This window comes from Schistocerca americana, chromosome 7, assembly GCF_021461395.2.
Source record: "Schistocerca americana isolate TAMUIC-IGC-003095 chromosome 7, iqSchAmer2.1, whole genome shotgun sequence".
NCBI lineage: Eukaryota > Metazoa > Arthropoda > Insecta > Orthoptera > Acrididae > Schistocerca > Schistocerca americana.
The window spans coordinates 43,944,914-43,963,306 of NC_060125.1; the positions used below are offsets into that span (position 1 = coordinate 43,944,914).

General features: G+C 47.6%; 31 non-coding genes across 31 annotated transcripts; all 31 read left to right on the forward strand.

The window, feature by feature from the left end:
* Nucleotides 1-3,194: 3,194 nt before the first annotated feature.
* On the forward strand, nt 3,195-3,267 carry Trnar-ucg. Its single transcript has one exon. It is a non-coding gene; the product is annotated as a tRNA-Arg (tRNA).
* Nucleotides 3,268-3,719: 452 nt separating this feature from the next.
* Trnak-cuu lies at nt 3,720-3,792 on the forward strand. Its single transcript has one exon. It is a non-coding gene; the product is annotated as a tRNA-Lys (tRNA).
* Nucleotides 3,793-4,129: 337 nt separating this feature from the next.
* Nucleotides 4,130-4,201, forward strand: Trnat-agu. The gene has a single exon. It is a non-coding gene; the product is annotated as a tRNA-Thr (tRNA).
* A 491-nt stretch (nt 4,202-4,692) lies between these two features.
* On the forward strand, nt 4,693-4,765 carry Trnar-ucg. The gene has a single exon. It is a non-coding gene; the product is annotated as a tRNA-Arg (tRNA).
* Nucleotides 4,766-5,217: 452 nt separating this feature from the next.
* Trnak-cuu lies at nt 5,218-5,290 on the forward strand. Its single transcript has one exon. It is a non-coding gene; the product is annotated as a tRNA-Lys (tRNA).
* Nucleotides 5,291-5,627: 337 nt separating this feature from the next.
* Nucleotides 5,628-5,699, forward strand: Trnat-agu. The gene has a single exon. It is a non-coding gene; the product is annotated as a tRNA-Thr (tRNA).
* A 500-nt stretch (nt 5,700-6,199) lies between these two features.
* Nucleotides 6,200-6,272, forward strand: Trnar-ucg. The gene has a single exon. It is a non-coding gene; the product is annotated as a tRNA-Arg (tRNA).
* Nucleotides 6,273-6,724: 452 nt separating this feature from the next.
* On the forward strand, nt 6,725-6,797 carry Trnak-cuu. The gene has a single exon. It is a non-coding gene; the product is annotated as a tRNA-Lys (tRNA).
* Nucleotides 6,798-7,134: 337 nt separating this feature from the next.
* Trnat-agu lies at nt 7,135-7,206 on the forward strand. The gene has a single exon. It is a non-coding gene; the product is annotated as a tRNA-Thr (tRNA).
* A 500-nt stretch (nt 7,207-7,706) lies between these two features.
* Nucleotides 7,707-7,779, forward strand: Trnar-ucg. The gene has a single exon. It is a non-coding gene; the product is annotated as a tRNA-Arg (tRNA).
* Nucleotides 7,780-8,231: 452 nt separating this feature from the next.
* Nucleotides 8,232-8,304, forward strand: Trnak-cuu. Its single transcript has one exon. It is a non-coding gene; the product is annotated as a tRNA-Lys (tRNA).
* A 337-nt stretch (nt 8,305-8,641) lies between these two features.
* Nucleotides 8,642-8,713, forward strand: Trnat-agu. The gene has a single exon. It is a non-coding gene; the product is annotated as a tRNA-Thr (tRNA).
* Nucleotides 8,714-9,210: 497 nt separating this feature from the next.
* Nucleotides 9,211-9,283, forward strand: Trnar-ucg. Its single transcript has one exon. It is a non-coding gene; the product is annotated as a tRNA-Arg (tRNA).
* A 452-nt stretch (nt 9,284-9,735) lies between these two features.
* Nucleotides 9,736-9,808, forward strand: Trnak-cuu. Its single transcript has one exon. It is a non-coding gene; the product is annotated as a tRNA-Lys (tRNA).
* Nucleotides 9,809-10,145: 337 nt separating this feature from the next.
* Trnat-agu lies at nt 10,146-10,217 on the forward strand. The gene has a single exon. It is a non-coding gene; the product is annotated as a tRNA-Thr (tRNA).
* Nucleotides 10,218-10,714: 497 nt separating this feature from the next.
* Nucleotides 10,715-10,787, forward strand: Trnar-ucg. Its single transcript has one exon. It is a non-coding gene; the product is annotated as a tRNA-Arg (tRNA).
* A 452-nt stretch (nt 10,788-11,239) lies between these two features.
* Nucleotides 11,240-11,312, forward strand: Trnak-cuu. The gene has a single exon. It is a non-coding gene; the product is annotated as a tRNA-Lys (tRNA).
* Nucleotides 11,313-11,649: 337 nt separating this feature from the next.
* On the forward strand, nt 11,650-11,721 carry Trnat-agu. Its single transcript has one exon. It is a non-coding gene; the product is annotated as a tRNA-Thr (tRNA).
* Nucleotides 11,722-12,218: 497 nt separating this feature from the next.
* Trnar-ucg lies at nt 12,219-12,291 on the forward strand. The gene has a single exon. It is a non-coding gene; the product is annotated as a tRNA-Arg (tRNA).
* A 452-nt stretch (nt 12,292-12,743) lies between these two features.
* Nucleotides 12,744-12,816, forward strand: Trnak-cuu. The gene has a single exon. It is a non-coding gene; the product is annotated as a tRNA-Lys (tRNA).
* A 337-nt stretch (nt 12,817-13,153) lies between these two features.
* Trnat-agu lies at nt 13,154-13,225 on the forward strand. Its single transcript has one exon. It is a non-coding gene; the product is annotated as a tRNA-Thr (tRNA).
* Nucleotides 13,226-13,728: 503 nt separating this feature from the next.
* Trnar-ucg lies at nt 13,729-13,801 on the forward strand. Its single transcript has one exon. It is a non-coding gene; the product is annotated as a tRNA-Arg (tRNA).
* Nucleotides 13,802-14,253: 452 nt separating this feature from the next.
* Trnak-cuu lies at nt 14,254-14,326 on the forward strand. Its single transcript has one exon. It is a non-coding gene; the product is annotated as a tRNA-Lys (tRNA).
* A 337-nt stretch (nt 14,327-14,663) lies between these two features.
* Nucleotides 14,664-14,735, forward strand: Trnat-agu. The gene has a single exon. It is a non-coding gene; the product is annotated as a tRNA-Thr (tRNA).
* A 497-nt stretch (nt 14,736-15,232) lies between these two features.
* On the forward strand, nt 15,233-15,305 carry Trnar-ucg. The gene has a single exon. It is a non-coding gene; the product is annotated as a tRNA-Arg (tRNA).
* Nucleotides 15,306-15,757: 452 nt separating this feature from the next.
* Trnak-cuu lies at nt 15,758-15,830 on the forward strand. Its single transcript has one exon. It is a non-coding gene; the product is annotated as a tRNA-Lys (tRNA).
* A 337-nt stretch (nt 15,831-16,167) lies between these two features.
* Trnat-agu lies at nt 16,168-16,239 on the forward strand. Its single transcript has one exon. It is a non-coding gene; the product is annotated as a tRNA-Thr (tRNA).
* A 497-nt stretch (nt 16,240-16,736) lies between these two features.
* Nucleotides 16,737-16,809, forward strand: Trnar-ucg. Its single transcript has one exon. It is a non-coding gene; the product is annotated as a tRNA-Arg (tRNA).
* A 452-nt stretch (nt 16,810-17,261) lies between these two features.
* Nucleotides 17,262-17,334, forward strand: Trnak-cuu. The gene has a single exon. It is a non-coding gene; the product is annotated as a tRNA-Lys (tRNA).
* Nucleotides 17,335-17,671: 337 nt separating this feature from the next.
* Nucleotides 17,672-17,743, forward strand: Trnat-agu. Its single transcript has one exon. It is a non-coding gene; the product is annotated as a tRNA-Thr (tRNA).
* Nucleotides 17,744-18,240: 497 nt separating this feature from the next.
* Trnar-ucg lies at nt 18,241-18,313 on the forward strand. Its single transcript has one exon. It is a non-coding gene; the product is annotated as a tRNA-Arg (tRNA).
* Nucleotides 18,314-18,393: the final 80 nt, after the last annotated feature.

The window sequence follows — 18,393 nt, forward strand, 5'->3', positions numbered from 1 at the left end:
GAACAACTAGTAACTGCAGAACACAACAGGAGCCTCACTGTTGAAATCCTGTCTGAAGACATTTTCGAAGTAATTAAAAGCTCACCTGTTAAAAAATCACCTGGGCCCGACGGTTTACCCGTAGAATTTTATTCCCAATATTGGCATATTATAAGGAATAAATTCACACAAGTCGTCAACGAAATCTTGAGTGGAGGGCACATACCTGACGAAATGAAAGAGTGTGTCACTGTTTTACTTCCTAAGGGAATCAATTCGGATGTCAAACAGCTCAACAAAATGAGACCGATATCCTTAATGAACTCTGATTATAAAATTATTGCCAGGGTTGTAAAAAACAGACTCCGACCGGTGTTTGATACTGTAATTGGTCCCCATCAAACGTGTCTCCCGGGTCGGAATATTTTTAAAACAGTCTGCGAATACAGGGACATAATCAGTATCTTCTCAACGACATTGACGAAGGCTGGCCTCGTTTTTATCGATTTTTCTAAAGCCTTTGATAGGGTAAACCATGAATATTTATTTACCACTCTGATGCATATAGGTTTTAACGACAAATTTTTAATTGTCTTAAAAAATCTATTGCAAGGGATGAAAACCAAAATTTTAATCAATGGACACTATACTCGAGATGTCGAAATAGCAAATGGTGTCCCGCAGGGAAGTCCTTTATCAATGATGCTATTTGTGGTCGCACTAGAACCTTTGCTGAAACGATTAAACAAGGAATTAGAAGGCATATCAATTTCAGGGGTCAGTAACGCTACCAACGCTTACGCCGACGACGTCGGTGTCATCGTCAGAAGTAATGACGACGTTGTAAGACTGAGAGAGATTGTTCGCCTTTACAGCTTCGCAACGGGAGCGCAAATCAACGATATGAAAAGCTCCTTTCTAAATCTCCATGGCTTCAGGAACACTGCCCTCGAATGGGCCAGGTCTGTAGACCATCACACTGCGTTAGGTGTGAGGTTCTACCGATGCCCCCTGCAAACAACGACATTCAACTGGAAGAAGGTCTTACATAGTATTCGAGGTACTTTAATAATGAACCGACTTAGAGACTTGAACATTATCCAAAGGGTGCAATTAATCAACTGCGCTGTCCTTTCGAAAGCAGTATATGTAGGTCAAATACTGCCGATACCTAAAGCGATATCCAGAACCATCATGAGCTTCATCTGCAAGTATGTATGGAGAGGTGAGATATTTAAAGTGGCGGCCAGTACTATAACTTTAAAACCGCGAGAAGGAGGCCTCGGACTGACCGATATCCGCCGCAAAACTACGGCTCTTTATATCAAGCGTACACTTCAGCTTTTAGAAGACCGCCACTATAATTTATCATCGAAACTTTTCCGCATCCTTACACCGGAGAGTATGGAACCACCTATTAACATAAGTAAAATCTCTTACAAATTGCAGCACATCAGATTCTACTATTTAGAACTCAGTTATCTGCACTGCATTGTCGCGGATAGGACCAAAAGAAACTGTAGTTTCATCATGGATTGCCTTACTACAAAGGACAACCGTAACAGAATGGAATCAAAATATCCCACCCGAAATTGGCACAATATATGGAAGAATATAAACAATAAAGTACTGTCCACCAATGTGCGCGGTGCCTGGTACAAGGTTGTCAATAATACCGTTGCCACAAATGAAAGATTACAGTCTATAGGATTGAGTGACACAAATCAGTGTCCACGTTGTAATGTGATAGACACCCTCCGGCATCGTCTCATATGCAACGGCTACCAGGTCATTTGGGACAGAGTCCGCCAACAGGTGGCGTTTATCAATAGGAACGACGGCAGACACCTTACTGTCGACATTCTCGTCAACCCCGAAAGCGTTGCTTTCCCTATTCCGAAGAATAATGTTACCCTATGGCTACTGGGGAACTATGTCAATTATGTCATTAATAACCTCGGCCTGCCCGACGTACTGGACTATGAGCAACATGTATTACTGGAATATTACAAAATATGTGGACAACGACGCCACAAGACTTTGTATGGTAACATGCTAAAAATATTATTTGACAAACAAGGCATCGGATGACGTACGCAATGACGAATAGCGGATAAAATATCGGATTTTGCGATGCCAAAGTAGGGGATTGCTGCTAAGGGCGACGTACGGTGGGGACTTCGTGGGCCCCAGGGCCGCTACGGTAGCCGTGAAGGCCTTCGCAGAACCCTGAAAAGGCCTTGCATTCTATGCCTATGCTTTAAAAAAAAAAAAAAAAAAAAAAAAAAAAAAAAAAAAAAAAAAAGAGATCAGTGTCTTGTATTGTGTGTGTCCTTAAGAAGCCTACATTTCTCAGTTAACCAATAAATTTTTCTTTCTTTATCCACAATTTTCACCAGATCATTTTCAGTTATTTTGAACAACCATCAACGTTACAACATAAGTTCATTTGGATGGAGACATTTCCTTTTCTCACCACGTTTGATATGGATTCCCTTACTTGCAAAGGAGTATTTCATTTGATTTTAGCAATGAAGCTCGCCGAAGAAGGCGCATGAAGGAGAGCGAATGGAAGGGCTAGAAGGGGAGATGGGAGGCCCTAAAAGGAAAAAAAAGAAAAGAGAAAAAAAAAAAAAAAAAAAAAAAAAAAAGTGGCAGAGCACTGGTCTAGTAAACCAGGGGTCGTGAGTTCGATCCTCACAGGAGGCAAACGAATTTTCGAAATCAGTTGCGCGTCGTGGCCGTATAGCAAGCAGTGTCTGGAACGACGAACAATTAGCAACAGGTGTTTTATTTAGAATTACTCTCAGATGTGATTGAGGCGAATGTCGCAGATAAAGCATTTTCCAAAGCGGTACAGCGTAGGGTGGGAGGCGGCAGTCTGAATTATATTTTTTACATGTGTTTTTCAAATATCACAGAGCCTCTCGCGAGCGTCGTCGTCGTCGTCGTCGTCGTCGACGCCGCCGCTTCTGCAGAAGTAGCAAATCGCCATCGTAGCAAATGCGGCGAGGGACGCCCTGCCTTCGATTTCGAATGCACAAAGTGTGTGGTCTTGATTCCCAATCTCTACTTGGTCGGTCTCGTAAAGGCTTGCATGTAACGAATGGGTGGGAAGCAGCAAGAGGCAGCGGCTGTGTAGAACGAAAACACAATTCCTCAGCGGTATGAGCGTTTCGAGATGACACGAATGTAAGGAATACTTGGGGGCCAGTGACCGTGTGGCCTAATGGATAAGGCGTCGGACTTCGGATCCGAAGATTGCAGGTTCGAATCCTGTCACGGTCGTGTTTTTCCAATTCTGCAAAAGAAACACACCGTTTTAGTGTAGCTATTGAGCAGTACGAAATCGTCTGAATGTTGCTGTTGTCCATTTCCTGCTTGGAGATGCACTTGAGCTTGATACACACACAGCCAGAACGGTGTTATCTAGCGAAATGGTCGGCTGAGTGCCGTCACCGCGAGTTTTGGCTGGCATTTGCGCATCTAAGACAGCGTCGGAAAGTAACCCGTTCGGCTTCTGAGTCAACTCAAATATGTGTGTTAATTTTGACACCACTAGCGCTGCAGGTTTTCATGCAATTCCTGTACCTCTCAGAAATGATTATGAAATAAAACTGAAGTACGTGACGTGTGTGACGCTAGGAAAACATTAGGCAGCATGGAGAGATTCTGTATGGGACCACCCCACCGAAACGAGAACTGTGTGTCGTGCGACCCGACACGTAGTCACCGACGCAACCCGGCTAGCTCAGTCGGTAGAGCATGAGACTCTTAATCTCAGGGTCGTGGGTTCGAGCCCCACGCTGGGCGGAACGTAATTTTGTTCCGCTGCAGATGTAAATTACCGTTTCTCTGATCAATGTGACGTAATGGAAATAGCAACTTAAAACTTTGCCTACGTCTCCATCAGTCGCAAGGAAGTGTATCTGAAGGTGAAGGTGATTTCGTAGACATGTGTCAAAGACATGTTCTGAAATGTAAGTGGTGTTGGTTGGAGAGCACATCGGTTACGTGTGAGATGTGTAGCCAAGCAGTAATGGTGCGCCATAGCTGCAAATATTAGTCGGTAATATGAAGTGTTGTCAGCTTAAGCCTGATGATCCAGACGAGCGTAAGCACGAAGTACGCAAAACTACCGCTAGGCCGCGCCTCTTTAGCTCAGTGGCAGAGCACTGGTCTAGTAAACCAGGGGTCGTGAGTTCGATCCTCACAGGAGGCAAACGAGTTTTCGAAATCAGTTGCGCGTCGTGGCCGTATAGCAAGCAGTGTCTGGAACGACGAACAATTAGCAACAGGTGTTTTATTTAGAATTACTCTCAGATGTGATTGAGGCGAATGTCGCAGATAAAGCATTTTCCAAAGCGGTACAGCGTAGGGTGGGAGGCGGCAGTCTGAATTATATTTTTTACATGTGTTTTTCAAATATCACAGAGCCTCTCGCGAGCGTCGTCGTCGACGCCGCCGCTTCTGCAGAAGTAGCAAATCGCCATCGTAGCAAATGCGGCGAGGGACGCCCTGCCTTCGATTTCGAATGCACAAAGTGTGTGGTCTTGATTCCCAATCTCTACTTGGTCGGTCTCGTAAAGGCTTGCATGTAACGAATGGGTGGGAAGCAGCAAGAGGCAGCGGCTGTGTAGAACGAAAACACAATTCCTCAGCGGTATGAGCGTTTCGAGATGACACGAATGTAAGGAATACTTGGGGGCCACTGACCGTGTGGCCTAATGGATAAGGCGTCGGACTTCGGATCCGAAGATTGCAGGTTCGAATCCTGTCACGGTCGTGTTTTTCCAATTCTGCAAAAGAAACACACCGTTTTAGTGTAGCTATTGAGCAGTACGAAATCGTCTGAATGTTGCTGTTGTCCATTTCCTGCTTGGAGATGCACTTGAGCTTGATACACACACAGCCAGAACGGTGTTATCTAGCGAAATGGTCGGCTGAGTGCCGTCACCGCGAGTTTTGGCTGGCATTTGCGCATCTAAGACAGCGTCGGAAAGTAACCCGTTCGGCTTCTGAGTCAACTCAAATATGTGTGTTAATTTTGACACCACTAGCGCTGCAGGTTTTCATGCAATTCCTGTACCTCTCAGAAATGATTGTGAAATAAAACTGAAGTACGTGACGTGTGTGACGCTAGGAAAACATTAGGCAGCATGGAGAGATTCTGTATGGGACCACCCCACCGAAACGAGAACTGTGTGTCGTGCGACCCGACACGTAGTCACCGACGCAGCCCGGCTAGCTCAGTCGGTAGAGCATGAGACTCTTAATCTCAGGGTCGTGGGTTCGAGCCCCACGCTGGGCGGAACGTAATTTTGTTCCGCTGCAGATGTAAATTACCGTTTCTCTGATCAATGTGACGTAATGGAAATAGCAACTTAAAACTTTGCCTACGTCTCCATCAGTCGCAAGGAAGTGTATCTGAAGGTGAAGGTGATTTCGTAGACATGTGTCAAAGACATGTTCTGAAATGTAAGTGGTGTTGGTTGGAGAGCACATCGGTTACGTGTGAGATGTGTAGCCAAGCAGTAATGGTGCGCCATAGCTGCAAATATTAGTCGGTAATATGAAGTGTTGTCAGCTTAAGCCTGATGATCCAGACGAGCGTAAGCACGAAGTACGCAAAACTACCGCTAGGCCGCGCCTCTTTAGCTCAGTGGCAGAGCACTGGTCTAGTAAACCAGGGGTCGTGAGTTCGATCCTCACAGGAGGCAAACGAATTTTCGAAATCAGTTGCGCGTCGTGGCCGTATAGCAAGCAGTGTCTGGAACGACGAACAATTAGCAACAGGTGTTTTATTTAGAATTACTCTCAGATGTGATTGAGGCGAATGTCGCAGATAAAGCATTTTCCAAAGCGGTACGGCGTAGGGTGGGAGGCGGCAGTCTGAATTATATTTTTTACATGTGTTTTTCAAATATCACAGAGCCTCTCGCGAGCGTCGTCGTCGTCGTCGTCGACGCCGCCGCTTCTGCAGAAGTAGCAAATCGCCATCGTAGCAAATGCGGCGAGGGACGCCCTGCCTTCGATTTCGAATGCACAAAGTGTGTGGTCTTGATTCCCAATCTCTACTTGGTCGGTCTCGTAAAGGCTTGCATGTAACGAATGGGTGGGAAGCAGCAAGATGCAGCGGCTGTGTAGAACGAAAACACAATTCCTCAGCGGTATGAGCGTTTCGAGATGACACGAATGTAAGGAATACTTGGCGGCCAGTGACCGTGTGGCCTAATGGATAAGGCGTCGGACTTCGGATCCGAAGATTGCAGTTTCGAATCCTGTCACGGTCGTGTTTTTCCAATTCTGCAAAAGAAACACACCGTTTTAGTGTAGCTATTGAGCAGTACGAAATCGTCTGAATGTTGCTGTTGTCCATTTCCTGCTTGGAGATGCACTTGAGCTTGATACACACACAGCCAGAACGGTGTTATCTAGCGAAATGGTCGGCTGAGTGCCGTCACCGCGAGTTTTGGCTGGCATTTGCGCATCTAAGACAGCGTCGGAAAGTAACCCGTTCGGCTTCTGAGTCAAATCAAATATGTGTGTTAATTTTGACACCACTAGCGCTGCAGGTTTTCATGCAATTCCTGTACCTCTCAGAAATGATTATGAAATAAAACTGAAGTACGTGACGTGTGTGACGCTAGGAAAACATTAGGCAGCATGGAGAGATTCTGTATGGGACCACCCCACCGAAACGAGAACTGTGTGTCGTGCGACCCGACACGTAGTCACCGACGCAGCCCGGCTAGCTCAGTCGGTAGAGCATGAGACTCTTAATCTCAGGGTCGTGGGTTCGAGCCCCACGCTGGGCGGAACGTAATTTTGTTCCGCTGCAGATGTAAATTACCGTTTCTCTGATCAATGTGACGTAATGGAAATAGCAACTTAAAACTTTGCCTACGTCTCCATCAGTCGCAAGGAAGTGTATCTGAAGGTGAAGGTGATTTCGTAGACATGTGTCAAAGACATGTTCTGAAATGTAAGTGGTGTTGGTTGGAGAGCACATCGGTTACGTGTGAGATGTGTAGCCAAGCAGTAATGGTGCGCCATAGCTGCAAATATTAGTCGGTAATATGAAGTGTTGTCAGCTTAAGCCTGATGATCCAGACGAGCGTAAGCACGAAGTACGCAAAACTACCGCTAGGCCGCGCCTCTTTAGCTCAGTGGCAGAGCACTGGTCTAGTAAACCAGGGGTCGTGAGTTCGATCCTCACAGGAGGCAAACGAATTTTCGAAATCAGTTGCGCGTCGTGGCCGTATAGCAAGCAGTGTCTGGAACGACGAACAATTAGCAACAGGTGTTTTATTTAGAATTACTCTCAGATGTGATTGAGGCGAATGTCGCAGATAAAGCATTTTCCAAAGCGGTACGGCGTAGGGTGGGAGGCGGCAGTCTGAATTATATTTTTTACATGTGTTTTTCAAATATCACAGAGCCTCTCGCGAGCGTCGTCGTCGTCGTCGTCGACGCCGCCGCTTCTGCAGAAGTAGCAAATCGCCATCGTAGCAAATGCGGCGAGGGACGCCCTGCCTTCGATTTCGAATGCACAAAGTGTGTGGTCTTGATTCCCAATCTCTACTTGGTCGGTCTCGTAAAGGCTTGCATGTAACGAATGGGTGGGAAGCAGCAAGATGCAGCGGCTGTGTAGAACGAAAACACAATTCCTCAGCGGTATGAGCGTTTCGAGATGACACGAATGTAAGGAATACTTGGCGGCCAGTGACCGTGTGGCCTAATGGATAAGGCGTCGGACTTCGGATCCGAAGATTGCAGTTTCGAATCCTGTCACGGTCGTGTTTTTCCAATTCTGCAAAAGAAACACACCGTTTTAGTGTAGCTATTGAGCAGTACGAAATCGTCTGAATGTTGCTGTTGTCCATTTCCTGCTTGGAGATGCACTTGAGCTTGATACACACACAGCCAGAACGGTGTTATCTAGCGAAATGGTCGGCTGAGTGCCGTCACCGCGAGTTTTGGCTGGCATTTGCGCATCTAAGACAGCGTCGGAAAGTAACCCGTTCGGCTTCTGAGTCAAATCAAATATGTGTGTTAATTTTGACACCACTAGCGCTGCAGGTTTTCATGCAATTCCTGTACCTCTCAGAAATGATTATGAAATAAAACTGAAGTACGTGACGTGTGTGACGCTAGGAAAACATTAGGCAGCATGGAGAGATTCTGTATGGGACCACCCCACCGAAACGAGAACTGTGTGTCGTGCGACCCGACACGTAGTCACCGACGCAGCCCGGCTAGCTCAGTCGGTAGAGCATGAGACTCTTAATCTCAGGGTCGTGGGTTCGAGCCCCACGCTGGGCGGAACGTAATTTTGTTCCGCTGCAGATGTAAATTACCGTTTCTCTGATCAATGTGACGTAATGGAAATAGCAACTTAAAACTTTGCCTACGTCTCCATCAGTCGCAAGGAAGTGTATCTGAAGGTGAAGGTGATTTCGTAGACATGTGTCAAAGACATGTTCTGAAATGTAAGTGGTGTTGGTTGGAGAGCACATCGGTTACGTGTGAGATGTGTAGCCAAGCAGTAATGGTGCGCCATAGCTGCAAATATTAGTCGGTAATATGAAGTGTTGTCAGCTTAAGCCTGATGATCCAGACGAGCGTAAGCACGAAGTACGCAAAACTACCGCTAGGCCGCGCCTCTTTAGCTCAGTGGCAGAGCACTGGTCTAGTAAACCAGGGGTCGTGAGTTCGATCCTCACAGGAGGCAAACGAATTTTCGAAATCAGTTGCGCGTCGTGGCCGTATAGCAAGCAGTGTCTGGAACGACGAACAATTAGCAACAGGTGTTTTATTTAGAATTACTCTCAGATGTGATTGAGGCGAATGTCGCAGATAAAGCATTTTCCAAAGCGGTACGGCGTAGGGTGGGAGGCGGCAGTCTGAATTATATTTTTTACATGTGTTTTTCAAATATCACAGAGCCTCTCGCGAGCGTCGTCGTCGTCGTCGACGCCGCCGCTTCTGCAGAAGTAGCAAATCGCCATCGTAGCAAATGCGGCGAGGGACGCCCTGCCTTCGATTTCGAATGCACAAAGTGTGTGGTCTTGATTCCCAATCTCTACTTGGTCGGTCTCGTAAAGGCTTGCATGTAACGAATGGGTGGGAAGCAGCAAGAGGCAGCGGCTGTGTAGAACGAAAACACAATTCCTCAGCGGTATGAGCGTTTCGAGATGACACGAATGTAAGGAATACTTGGCGGCCAGTGACCGTGTGGCCTAATGGATAAGGCGTCGGACTTCGGATCCGAAGATTGCAGGTTCGAATCCTGTCACGGTCGTGTTTTTCCAATTCTGCAAAAGAAACACACCGTTTTAGTGTAGCTATTGAGCAGTACGACATCGTCTGAATGTTGCTGTTGTCCATTTCCTGCTTGGAGATGCACTTGAGCTTGATACACACACAGCCAGAACGGTGTTATCTAGCGAAATGGTCGGCTGAGTGCCGTCACCGCGAGTTTTGGCTGGCATTTGCGCATCTAAGACAGCGTCGGAAAGTAACCCGTTCGGCTTCTGAGTCAACTCAAATATGTGTGTTAATTTTGACACCACTAGCGCTGCAGGTTTTCATGCAATTCCTGTACCTCTCAGAAATGATTGTGAAATAAAACTGAAGTACGTGACGTGTGTGACGCTAGGAAAACATTAGGCAGCATGGAGAGATTCTGTATGGGACCACCCCACCGAAACGAGAACTGTGTGTCGTGCGACCCGACACGTAGTCACCGACGCAGCCCGGCTAGCTCAGTCGGTAGAGCATGAGACTCTTAATCTCAGGGTCGTGGGTTCGAGCCCCACGCTGGGCGGAACGTAATTTTGTTCCGCTGCAGATGTAAATTACCGTTTCTCTGATCAATGTGACGTAATGGAAATAGCAACTTAAAACTTTGCCTACGTCTCCATCAGTCGCAAGGAAGTGTATCTGAAGGTGAAGGTGATTTCGTAGACATGTGTCAAAGACATGTTCTGAAATGTAAGTGGTGTTGGTTGGAGAGCACATCGGTTACGTGTGAGATGTGTAGCCAAGCAGTAATGGTGCGCCATAGCTGCAAATATTAGTCGGTAATATGAAGTGTTGTCAGCTTAAGCCTGATGATCCAGACGAGCGTAAGCACGAAGTACGCAAAACTACCGCTAGGCCGCGCCTCTTTAGCTCAGTGGCAGAGCACTGGTCTAGTAAACCAGGGGTCGTGAGTTCGATCCTCACAGGAGGCAAACGAATTTTCGAAATCAGTTGCGCGTCGTGGCCGTATAGCAAGCAGTGTCTGGAACGACGAACAATTAGCAACAGGTGTTTTATTTAGAATTACTCTCAGATGTGATTGAGGCGAATGTCGCAGATAAAGCATTTTCCAAAGCGGTACGGCGTAGGGTGGGAGGCGGCAGTCTGAATTATATTTTTTACATGTGTTTTTCAAATATCACAGAGCCTCTCGCGAGCGTCGTCGTCGTCGTCGACGCCGCCGCTTCTGCAGAAGTAGCAAATCGCCATCGTAGCAAATGCGGCGAGGGACGCCCTGCCTTCGATTTCGAATGCACAAAGTGTGTGGTCTTGATTCCCAATCTCTACTTGGTCGGTCTCGTAAAGGCTTGCATGTAACGAATGGGTGGGAAGCAGCAAGAGGCAGCGGCTGTGTAGAACGAAAACACAATTCCTCAGCGGTATGAGCGTTTCGAGATGACACGAATGTAAGGAATACTTGGCGGCCAGTGACCGTGTGGCCTAATGGATAAGGCGTCGGACTTCGGATCCGAAGATTGCAGGTTCGAATCCTGTCACGGTCGTGTTTTTCCAATTCTGCAAAAGAAACACACCGTTTTAGTGTAGCTATTGAGCAGTACGAAATCGTCTGAATGTTGCTGTTGTCCATTTCCTGCTTGGAGATGCACTTGAGCTTGATACACACACAGCCAGAACGGTGTTATCTAGCGAAATGGTCGGCTGAGTGCCGTCACCGCGAGTTTTGGCTGGCATTTGCGCATCTAAGACAGCGTCGGAAAGTAACCCGTTCGGCTTCTGAGTCAAATCAAATATGTGTGTTAATTTTGACACCACTAGCGCTGCAGGTTTTCATGCAATTCCTGTACCTCTCAGAAATGATTATGAAATAAAACTGAAGTACGTGACGTGTGTGACGCTAGGAAAACATTAGGCAGCATGGAGAGATTCTGTATGGGACCACCCCACCGAAACGAGAACTGTGTGTCGTGCGACCCGACACGTAGTCACCGACGCAGCCCGGCTAGCTCAGTCGGTAGAGCATGAGACTCTTAATCTCAGGGTCGTGGGTTCGAGCCCCACGCTGGGCGGAACGTAATTTTGTTCCGCTGCAGATGTAAATTACCGTTTCTCTGATCAATGTGACGTAATGGAAATAGCAACTTAAAACTTTGCCTACGTCTCCATCAGTCGCAAGGAAGTGTATCTGAAGGTGAAGGTGATTTCGTAGACATGTGTCAAAGACATGTTCTGAAATGTAAGTGGTGTTGGTTGGAGAGCACATCGGTTACGTGTGAGATGTGTAGCCAAGCAGTAATGGTGCGCCATAGCTGCAAATATTAGTCGGTAATATGAAGTGTTGTCAGCTTAAGCCTGATGATCCAGACGAGCGTAAGCACGAAGTACGCAAAACTACCGCTAGGCCGCGCCTCTTTAGCTCAGTGGCAGAGCACTGGTCTAGTAAACCAGGGGTCGTGAGTTCGATCCTCACAGGAGGCAAACGAATTTTCGAAATCAGTTGCGCGTCGTGGCCGTATAGCAAGCAGTGTCTGGAACGACGAACAATTAGCAACAGGTGTTTTATTTAGAATTACTCTCAGATGTGATTGAGGCGAATGTCGCAGATAAAGCATTTTCCAAAGCGGTACGGCGTAGGGTGGGAGGCGGCAGTCTGAATTATATTTTTTACATGTGTTTTTCAAATATCACAGAGCCTCTCGCGAGCGTCGTCGTCGTCGTCGACGCCGCCGCTTCTGCAGAAGTAGCAAATCGCCATCGTAGCAAATGCGGCGAGGGACGCCCTGCCTTCGATTTCGAATGCACAAAGTGTGTGGTCTTGATTCCCAATCTCTACTTGGTCGGTCTCGTAAAGGCTTGCATGTAACGAATGGGTGGGAAGCAGCAAGAGGCAGCGGCTGTGTAGAACGAAAACACAATTCCTCAGCGGTATGAGCGTTTCGAGATGACACGAATGTAAGGAATACTTGGCGGCCAGTGACCGTGTGGCCTAATGGATAAGGCGTCGGACTTCGGATCCGAAGATTGCAGGTTCGAATCCTGTCACGGTCGTGTTTTTCCAATTCTGCAAAAGAAACACACCGTTTTAGTGTAGCTATTGAGCAGTACGAAATCGTCTGAATGTTGCTGTTGTCCATTTCCTGCTTGGAGATGCACTTGAGCTTGATACACACACAGCCAGAACGGTGTTATCTAGCGAAATGGTCGGCTGAGTGCCGTCACCGCGAGTTTTGGCTGGCATTTGCGCATCTAAGACAGCGTCGGAAAGTAACCCGTTCGGCTTCTGAGTCAAATCAAATATGTGTGTTAATTTTGACACCACTAGCGCTGCAGGTTTTCATGCAATTCCTGTACCTCTCAGAAATGATTATGAAATAAAACTGAAGTACGTGACGTGTGTGACGCTAGGAAAACATTAGGCAGCATGGAGAGATTCTGTATGGGACCACCCCACCGAAACGAGAACTGTGTGTCGTGCGACCCGACACGTAGTCACCGACGCAGCCCGGCTAGCTCAGTCGGTAGAGCATGAGACTCTTAATCTCAGGGTCGTGGGTTCGAGCCCCACGCTGGGCGGAACGTAATTTTGTTCCGCTGCAGATGTAAATTACCGTTTCTCTGATCAATGTGACGTAATGGAAATAGCAACTTAAAACTTTGCCTACGTCTCCATCAGTCGCAAGGAAGTGTATCTGAAGGTGAAGGTGATTTCGTAGACATGTGTCAAAGACATGTTCTGAAATGTAAGTGGTGTTGGTTGGAGAGCACATCGGTTACGTGTGAGATGTGTAGCCAAGCAGTAATGGTGCGCCATAGCTGCAAATATTAGTCGGTAATATGAAGTGTTGTCAGCTTAAGCCTGATGATCCAGACGAGCGTAAGCACGAAGTACGCAAAACTACCGCTAGGCCGCGCCTCTTTAGCTCAGTGGCAGAGCACTGGTCTAGTAAACCAGGGGTCGTGAGTTCGATCCTCACAGGAGGCAAACGAATTTTCGAAATCAGTTGCGCGTCGTGGCCGTATAGCAAGCAGTGTCTGGAACGACGAACAATTAGCAACAGGTGTTTTATTTAGAATTACTCTCAGATGTGATTGAGGCGAATGTCGCAGATAAAGCATTTTCCAAAGCGGTACAGCGTAGGGTGGGAGGCGGCAGTCTGAATTATATTTTTTACATGTGTTTTTCAAATATCACAGAGCCTCTCGCGAGCGTCGTCGTCGTCGTCGTCGTCGACGCCGCCGCTTCTGCAGAAGTAGCAAATCGCCATCGTAGCAAATGCGGCGAGGGACGCCCTGCCTTCGATTTCGAATGCACAAAGTGTGTGGTCTTGATTCCCAATCTCTACTTGGTCGGTCTCGTAAAGGCTTGCATGTAACGAATGGGTGGGAAGCAGCAAGAGGCAGCGGCTGTGTAGAACGAAAACACAATTCCTCAGCGGTATGAGCGTTTCGAGATGACACGAATGTAAGGAATACTTGGCGGCCAGTGACCGTGTGGCCTAATGGATAAGGCGTCGGACTTCGGATCCGAAGATTGCAGGTTCGAATCCTGTCACGGTCGTGTTTTTCCAATTCTGCAAAAGAAACACACCGTTTTAGTGTAGCTATTGAGCAGTACGAAATCGTCTGAATGTTGCTGTTGTCCATTTCCTGCTTGGAGATGCACTTGAGCTTGATACACACACAGCCAGAACGGTGTTATCTAGCGAAATGGTCGGCTGAGTGCCGTCACCGCGAGTTTTGGCTGGCATTTGCGCATCTAAGACAGCGTCGGAAAGTAACCCGTTCGGCTTCTGAGTCAAATCAAATATGTGTGTTAATTTTGACACCACTAGCGCTGCAGGTCTTCATGCAATTCCTGTACCTCTCAGAAATGATTATGAAATAAAACTGAAGTACGTGACGTGTGTGACGCTAGGAAAACATTAGGCAGCATGGAGAGATTCTGTATGGGACCACCCCACCGAAACGAGAACTGTGTGTCGTGCGACCCGACACGTAGTCACCGACGCAGCCCGGCTAGCTCAGTCGGTAGAGCATGAGACTCTTAATCTCAGGGTCGTGGGTTCGAGCCCCACGCTGGGCGGAACGTAATTTTGTTCCGCTGCAGATGTAAATTACCGTTTCTCTGATCAATGTGACGTAATGGAAATAGCAACTTAAAACTTTGCCTACGTCTCCATCAGTCGCAAGGAAGTGTATCTGAAGGTGAAGGTGATTTCGTAGACATGTGTCAAAGACATGTTCTGAAATGTAAGTGGTGTTGGTTGGAGAGCACATCGGTTACGTGTGAGATGTGTAGCCAAGCAGTAATGGTGCGCCATAGCTGCAAATATTAGTCGGTAATATGAAGTGTTGTCAGCTTAAGCCTGATGATCCAGACGAGCGTAAGCACGAAGTACGCAAAACTACCGCTAGGCCGCGCCTCTTTAGCTCAGTGGCAGAGCACTGGTCTAGTAAACCAGGGGTCGTGAGTTCGATCCTCACAGGAGGCAAACGAATTTTCGAAATCAGTTGCGCGTCGTGGCCGTATAGCAAGCAGTGTCTGGAACGACGAACAATTAGCAACAGGTGTTTTATTTAGAATTACTCTCAGATGTGATTGAGGCGAATGTCGCAGATAAAGCATTTTCCAAAGCGGTACAGCGTAGGGTGGGAGGCGGCAGTCTGAATTATATCTTTTACATGTGTTTTTCAAATATCACAGAGCCTCTCGCGAGCGTCGTCGTCGTCGTCGACGCCGCCGCTTCTGCAGAAGTAGCAAATCGCCATCGTAGCAAATGCGGCGAGGGACGCCCTGCCTTCGATTTCGAATGCACAAAGTGTGTGGTCTTGATTCCCAATCTCTACTTGGTCGGTCTCGTAAAGGCTTGCATGTAACGAATGGGTGGGAAGCAGCAAGAGGCAGCGGCTGTGTAGAACGAAAACACAATTCCTCAGCGGTATGAGCGTTTCGAGATGACACGAATGTAAGGAATACTTGGCGGCCAGTGACCGTGTGGCCTAATGGATAAGGCGTCGGACTTCGGATCCGAAGATTGCAGGTTCGAATCCTGTCACGGTCGTGTTTTTCCAATTCTGCAAAAGAAACACACCGTTTTAGTGTAGCTATTGAGCAGTACGAAATCGTCTGAATGTTGCTGTTGTCCATTTCCTGCTTGGAGATGCACTTGAGCTTGATACACACACAGCCAGAACGGTGTTATCTAGCGAAATGGTCGGCTGAGTGCCGTCACCGCGAGTTTTGGCTGGCATTTGCGCATCTAAGACAGCGTCGGAAAGTAACCCGTTCAGCTTCTGAGTCAAATCAAATATGTGTGTTAATTTTGACACCACTAGCGCTGCAGGTTTTCATGCAATTCCTGTACCTCTCAGAAATGATTATGAAATAAAACTGAAGTACGTGACGTGTGTGACGCTAGGAAAACATTAGGCAGCATGGAGAGATTCTGTATGGGACCACCCCACCGAAACGAGAACTGTGTGTCGTGCGACCCGACACGTAGTCACCGACGCAGCCCGGCTAGCTCAGTCGGTAGAGCATGAGACTCTTAATCTCAGGGTCGTGGGTTCGAGCCCCACGCTGGGCGGAACGTAATTTTGTTCCGCTGCAGATGTAAATTACCGTTTCTCTGATCAATGTGACGTAATGGAAATAGCAACTTAAAACTTTGCCTACGTCTCCATCAGTCGCAAGGAAGTGTATCTGAAGGTGAAGGTGATTTCGTAGACATGTGTCAAAGACATGTTCTGAAATGTAAGTGGTGTTGGTTGGAGAGCACATCGGTTACGTGTGAGATGTGTAGCCAAGCAGTAATGGTGCGCCATAGCTGCAAATATTAGTCGGTAATATGAAGTGTTGTCAGCTTAAGCCTGATGATCCAGACGAGCGTAAGCACGAAGTACGCAAAACTACCGCTAGGCCGCGCCTCTTTAGCTCAGTGGCAGAGCACTGGTCTAGTAAACCAGGGGTCGTGAGTTCGATCCTCACAGGAGGCAAACGAATTTTCGAAATCAGTTGCGCGTCGTGGCCGTATAGCAAGCAGTGTCTGGAACGACGAACAATTAGCAACAGGTGTTTTATTTAGAATTACTCTCAGATGTGATTGAGGCGAATGTCGCAGATAAAGCATTTTCCAAAGCGGTACGGCGTAGGGTGGGAGGCGGCAGTCTGAATTATATTTTTTACATGTGTTTTTCAAATATCACAGAGCCTCTCGCGAGCGTCGTCGTCGTCGTCGACGCCGCCGCTTCTGCAGAAGTAGCAAATCGCCATCGTAGCAAATGCGGCGAGGGACGCCCTGCCTTCGATTTCGAATGCACAAAGTGTGTGGTCTTGATTCCCAATCTCTACTTGGTCGGTCTCGTAAAGGCTTGCATGTAACGAATGGGTGGGAAGCAGCAAGAGGCAGCGGCTGTGTAGAACGAAAACACAATTCCTCAGCGGTATGAGCGTTTCGAGATGACACGAATGTAAGGAATACTTGGCGGCCAGTGACCGTGTGGCCTAATGGATAAGGCGTCGGACTTCGGATCCGAAGATTGCAGGTTCGAATCCTGTCACGGTCGTGTTTTTCCAATTCTGCAAAAGAAACACACCGTTTTAGTGTAGCTATTGAGCAGTACGAAATCGTCTGAATGTTGCTGTTGTCCATTTCCTGCTTGGAGATGCACTTGAGCTTGATACACACACAGCCAGAACGGTGTTATCTAGCGAAATGGTCGGCTGAGTGCCGTCACCGCGAGTTTTGGCTGGCATTTGCGCATCTAAGACAGCGTCGGAAAGTAACCCGTTCGGCTTCTGAGTCAACTCAAATATGTGTGTTAATTTTGACACCACTAGCGCTGCAGGTTTTCATGCAATTCCTGTACCTCTCAGAAATGATTGTGAAATAAAACTGAAGTACGTGACGTGTGTGACGCTAGGAAAACATTAGGCAGCATGGAGAGATTCTGTATGGGACCACCCCACCGAAACGAGAACTGTGTGTCGTGCGACCCGACACGTAGTCACCGACGCAGCCCGGCTAGCTCAGTCGGTAGAGCATGAGACTCTTAATCTCAGGGTCGTGGGTTCGAGCCCCACGCTGGGCGGAACGTAATTTTGTTCCGCTGCAGATGTAAATTACCGTTTCTCTGATCAATGTGACGTAATGGAAATAGCAACTTAAAACTTTGCCTACGTCTCCATCAGTCGCAAGGAAGTGTATCTGAAGGTGAAGGTGATTTCGTAGACATGTGTCAAAGACATGTTCTGAAATGTAAGTGGTGTTGGTTGGAGAGCACATCGGTTACGTGTGAGATGTGTAGCCAAGCAGTAATGGTGCGCCATAGCTGCAAATATTAGTCGGTAATATGAAGTGTTGTCAGCTTAAGCCTGATGATCCAGACGAGCGTAAGCACGAAGTACGCAAAACTACCGCTAGGCCGCGCCTCTTTAGCTCAGTGGCAGAGCACTGGTCTAGTAAACCAGGGGTCGTGAGTTCGATCCTCACAGGAGGCAAACGAATTTTCGAAATCAGTTGCGCGTCGTGGCCGTATAGCAAGCAGTGTCTGGAACGACGAACAATTAGCAACAGGTGTTTTATTTAGAATTACTCTCAGATGTGATTGAGGCGAATGTCGCAGATAAAGCATTTTCCAAAGCGGTACGGCGTAGGGTGGGAGGCGGCAGTCTGAATTATATTTTTTACATGTGTTTTTCAAATATCACAGAGCCTCTCGCGAGCGTCGTCGTCGTCGTCGACGCCGCCGCTTCTGCAGAAGTAGCAAATCGCCATCGTAGCAAATGCGGCGAGGGACGCCCTGCCTTCGATTTCGAATGCACAAAGTGTGTGGTCTTGATTCCCAATCTCTACTTGGTCGGTCTCGTAAAGGCTTGCATGTAACGAATGGGTGGGAAGCAGCAAGAGGCAGCGGCTGTGTAGAACGAAAACACAATTCCTCAGCGGTATGAGCGTTTCGAGATGACACGAATGTAAGGAATACTTGGCGGCCAGTGACCGTGTGGCCTAATGGATAAGGCGTCGGACTTCGGATCCGAAGATTGCAGGTTCGAATCCTGTCACGGTCGTGTTTTTCCAATTCTGCAAAAGAAACACACCGTTTTAGTGTAGCTATTGAGCAGTACGAAATCGTCTGAATGTTGCTGTT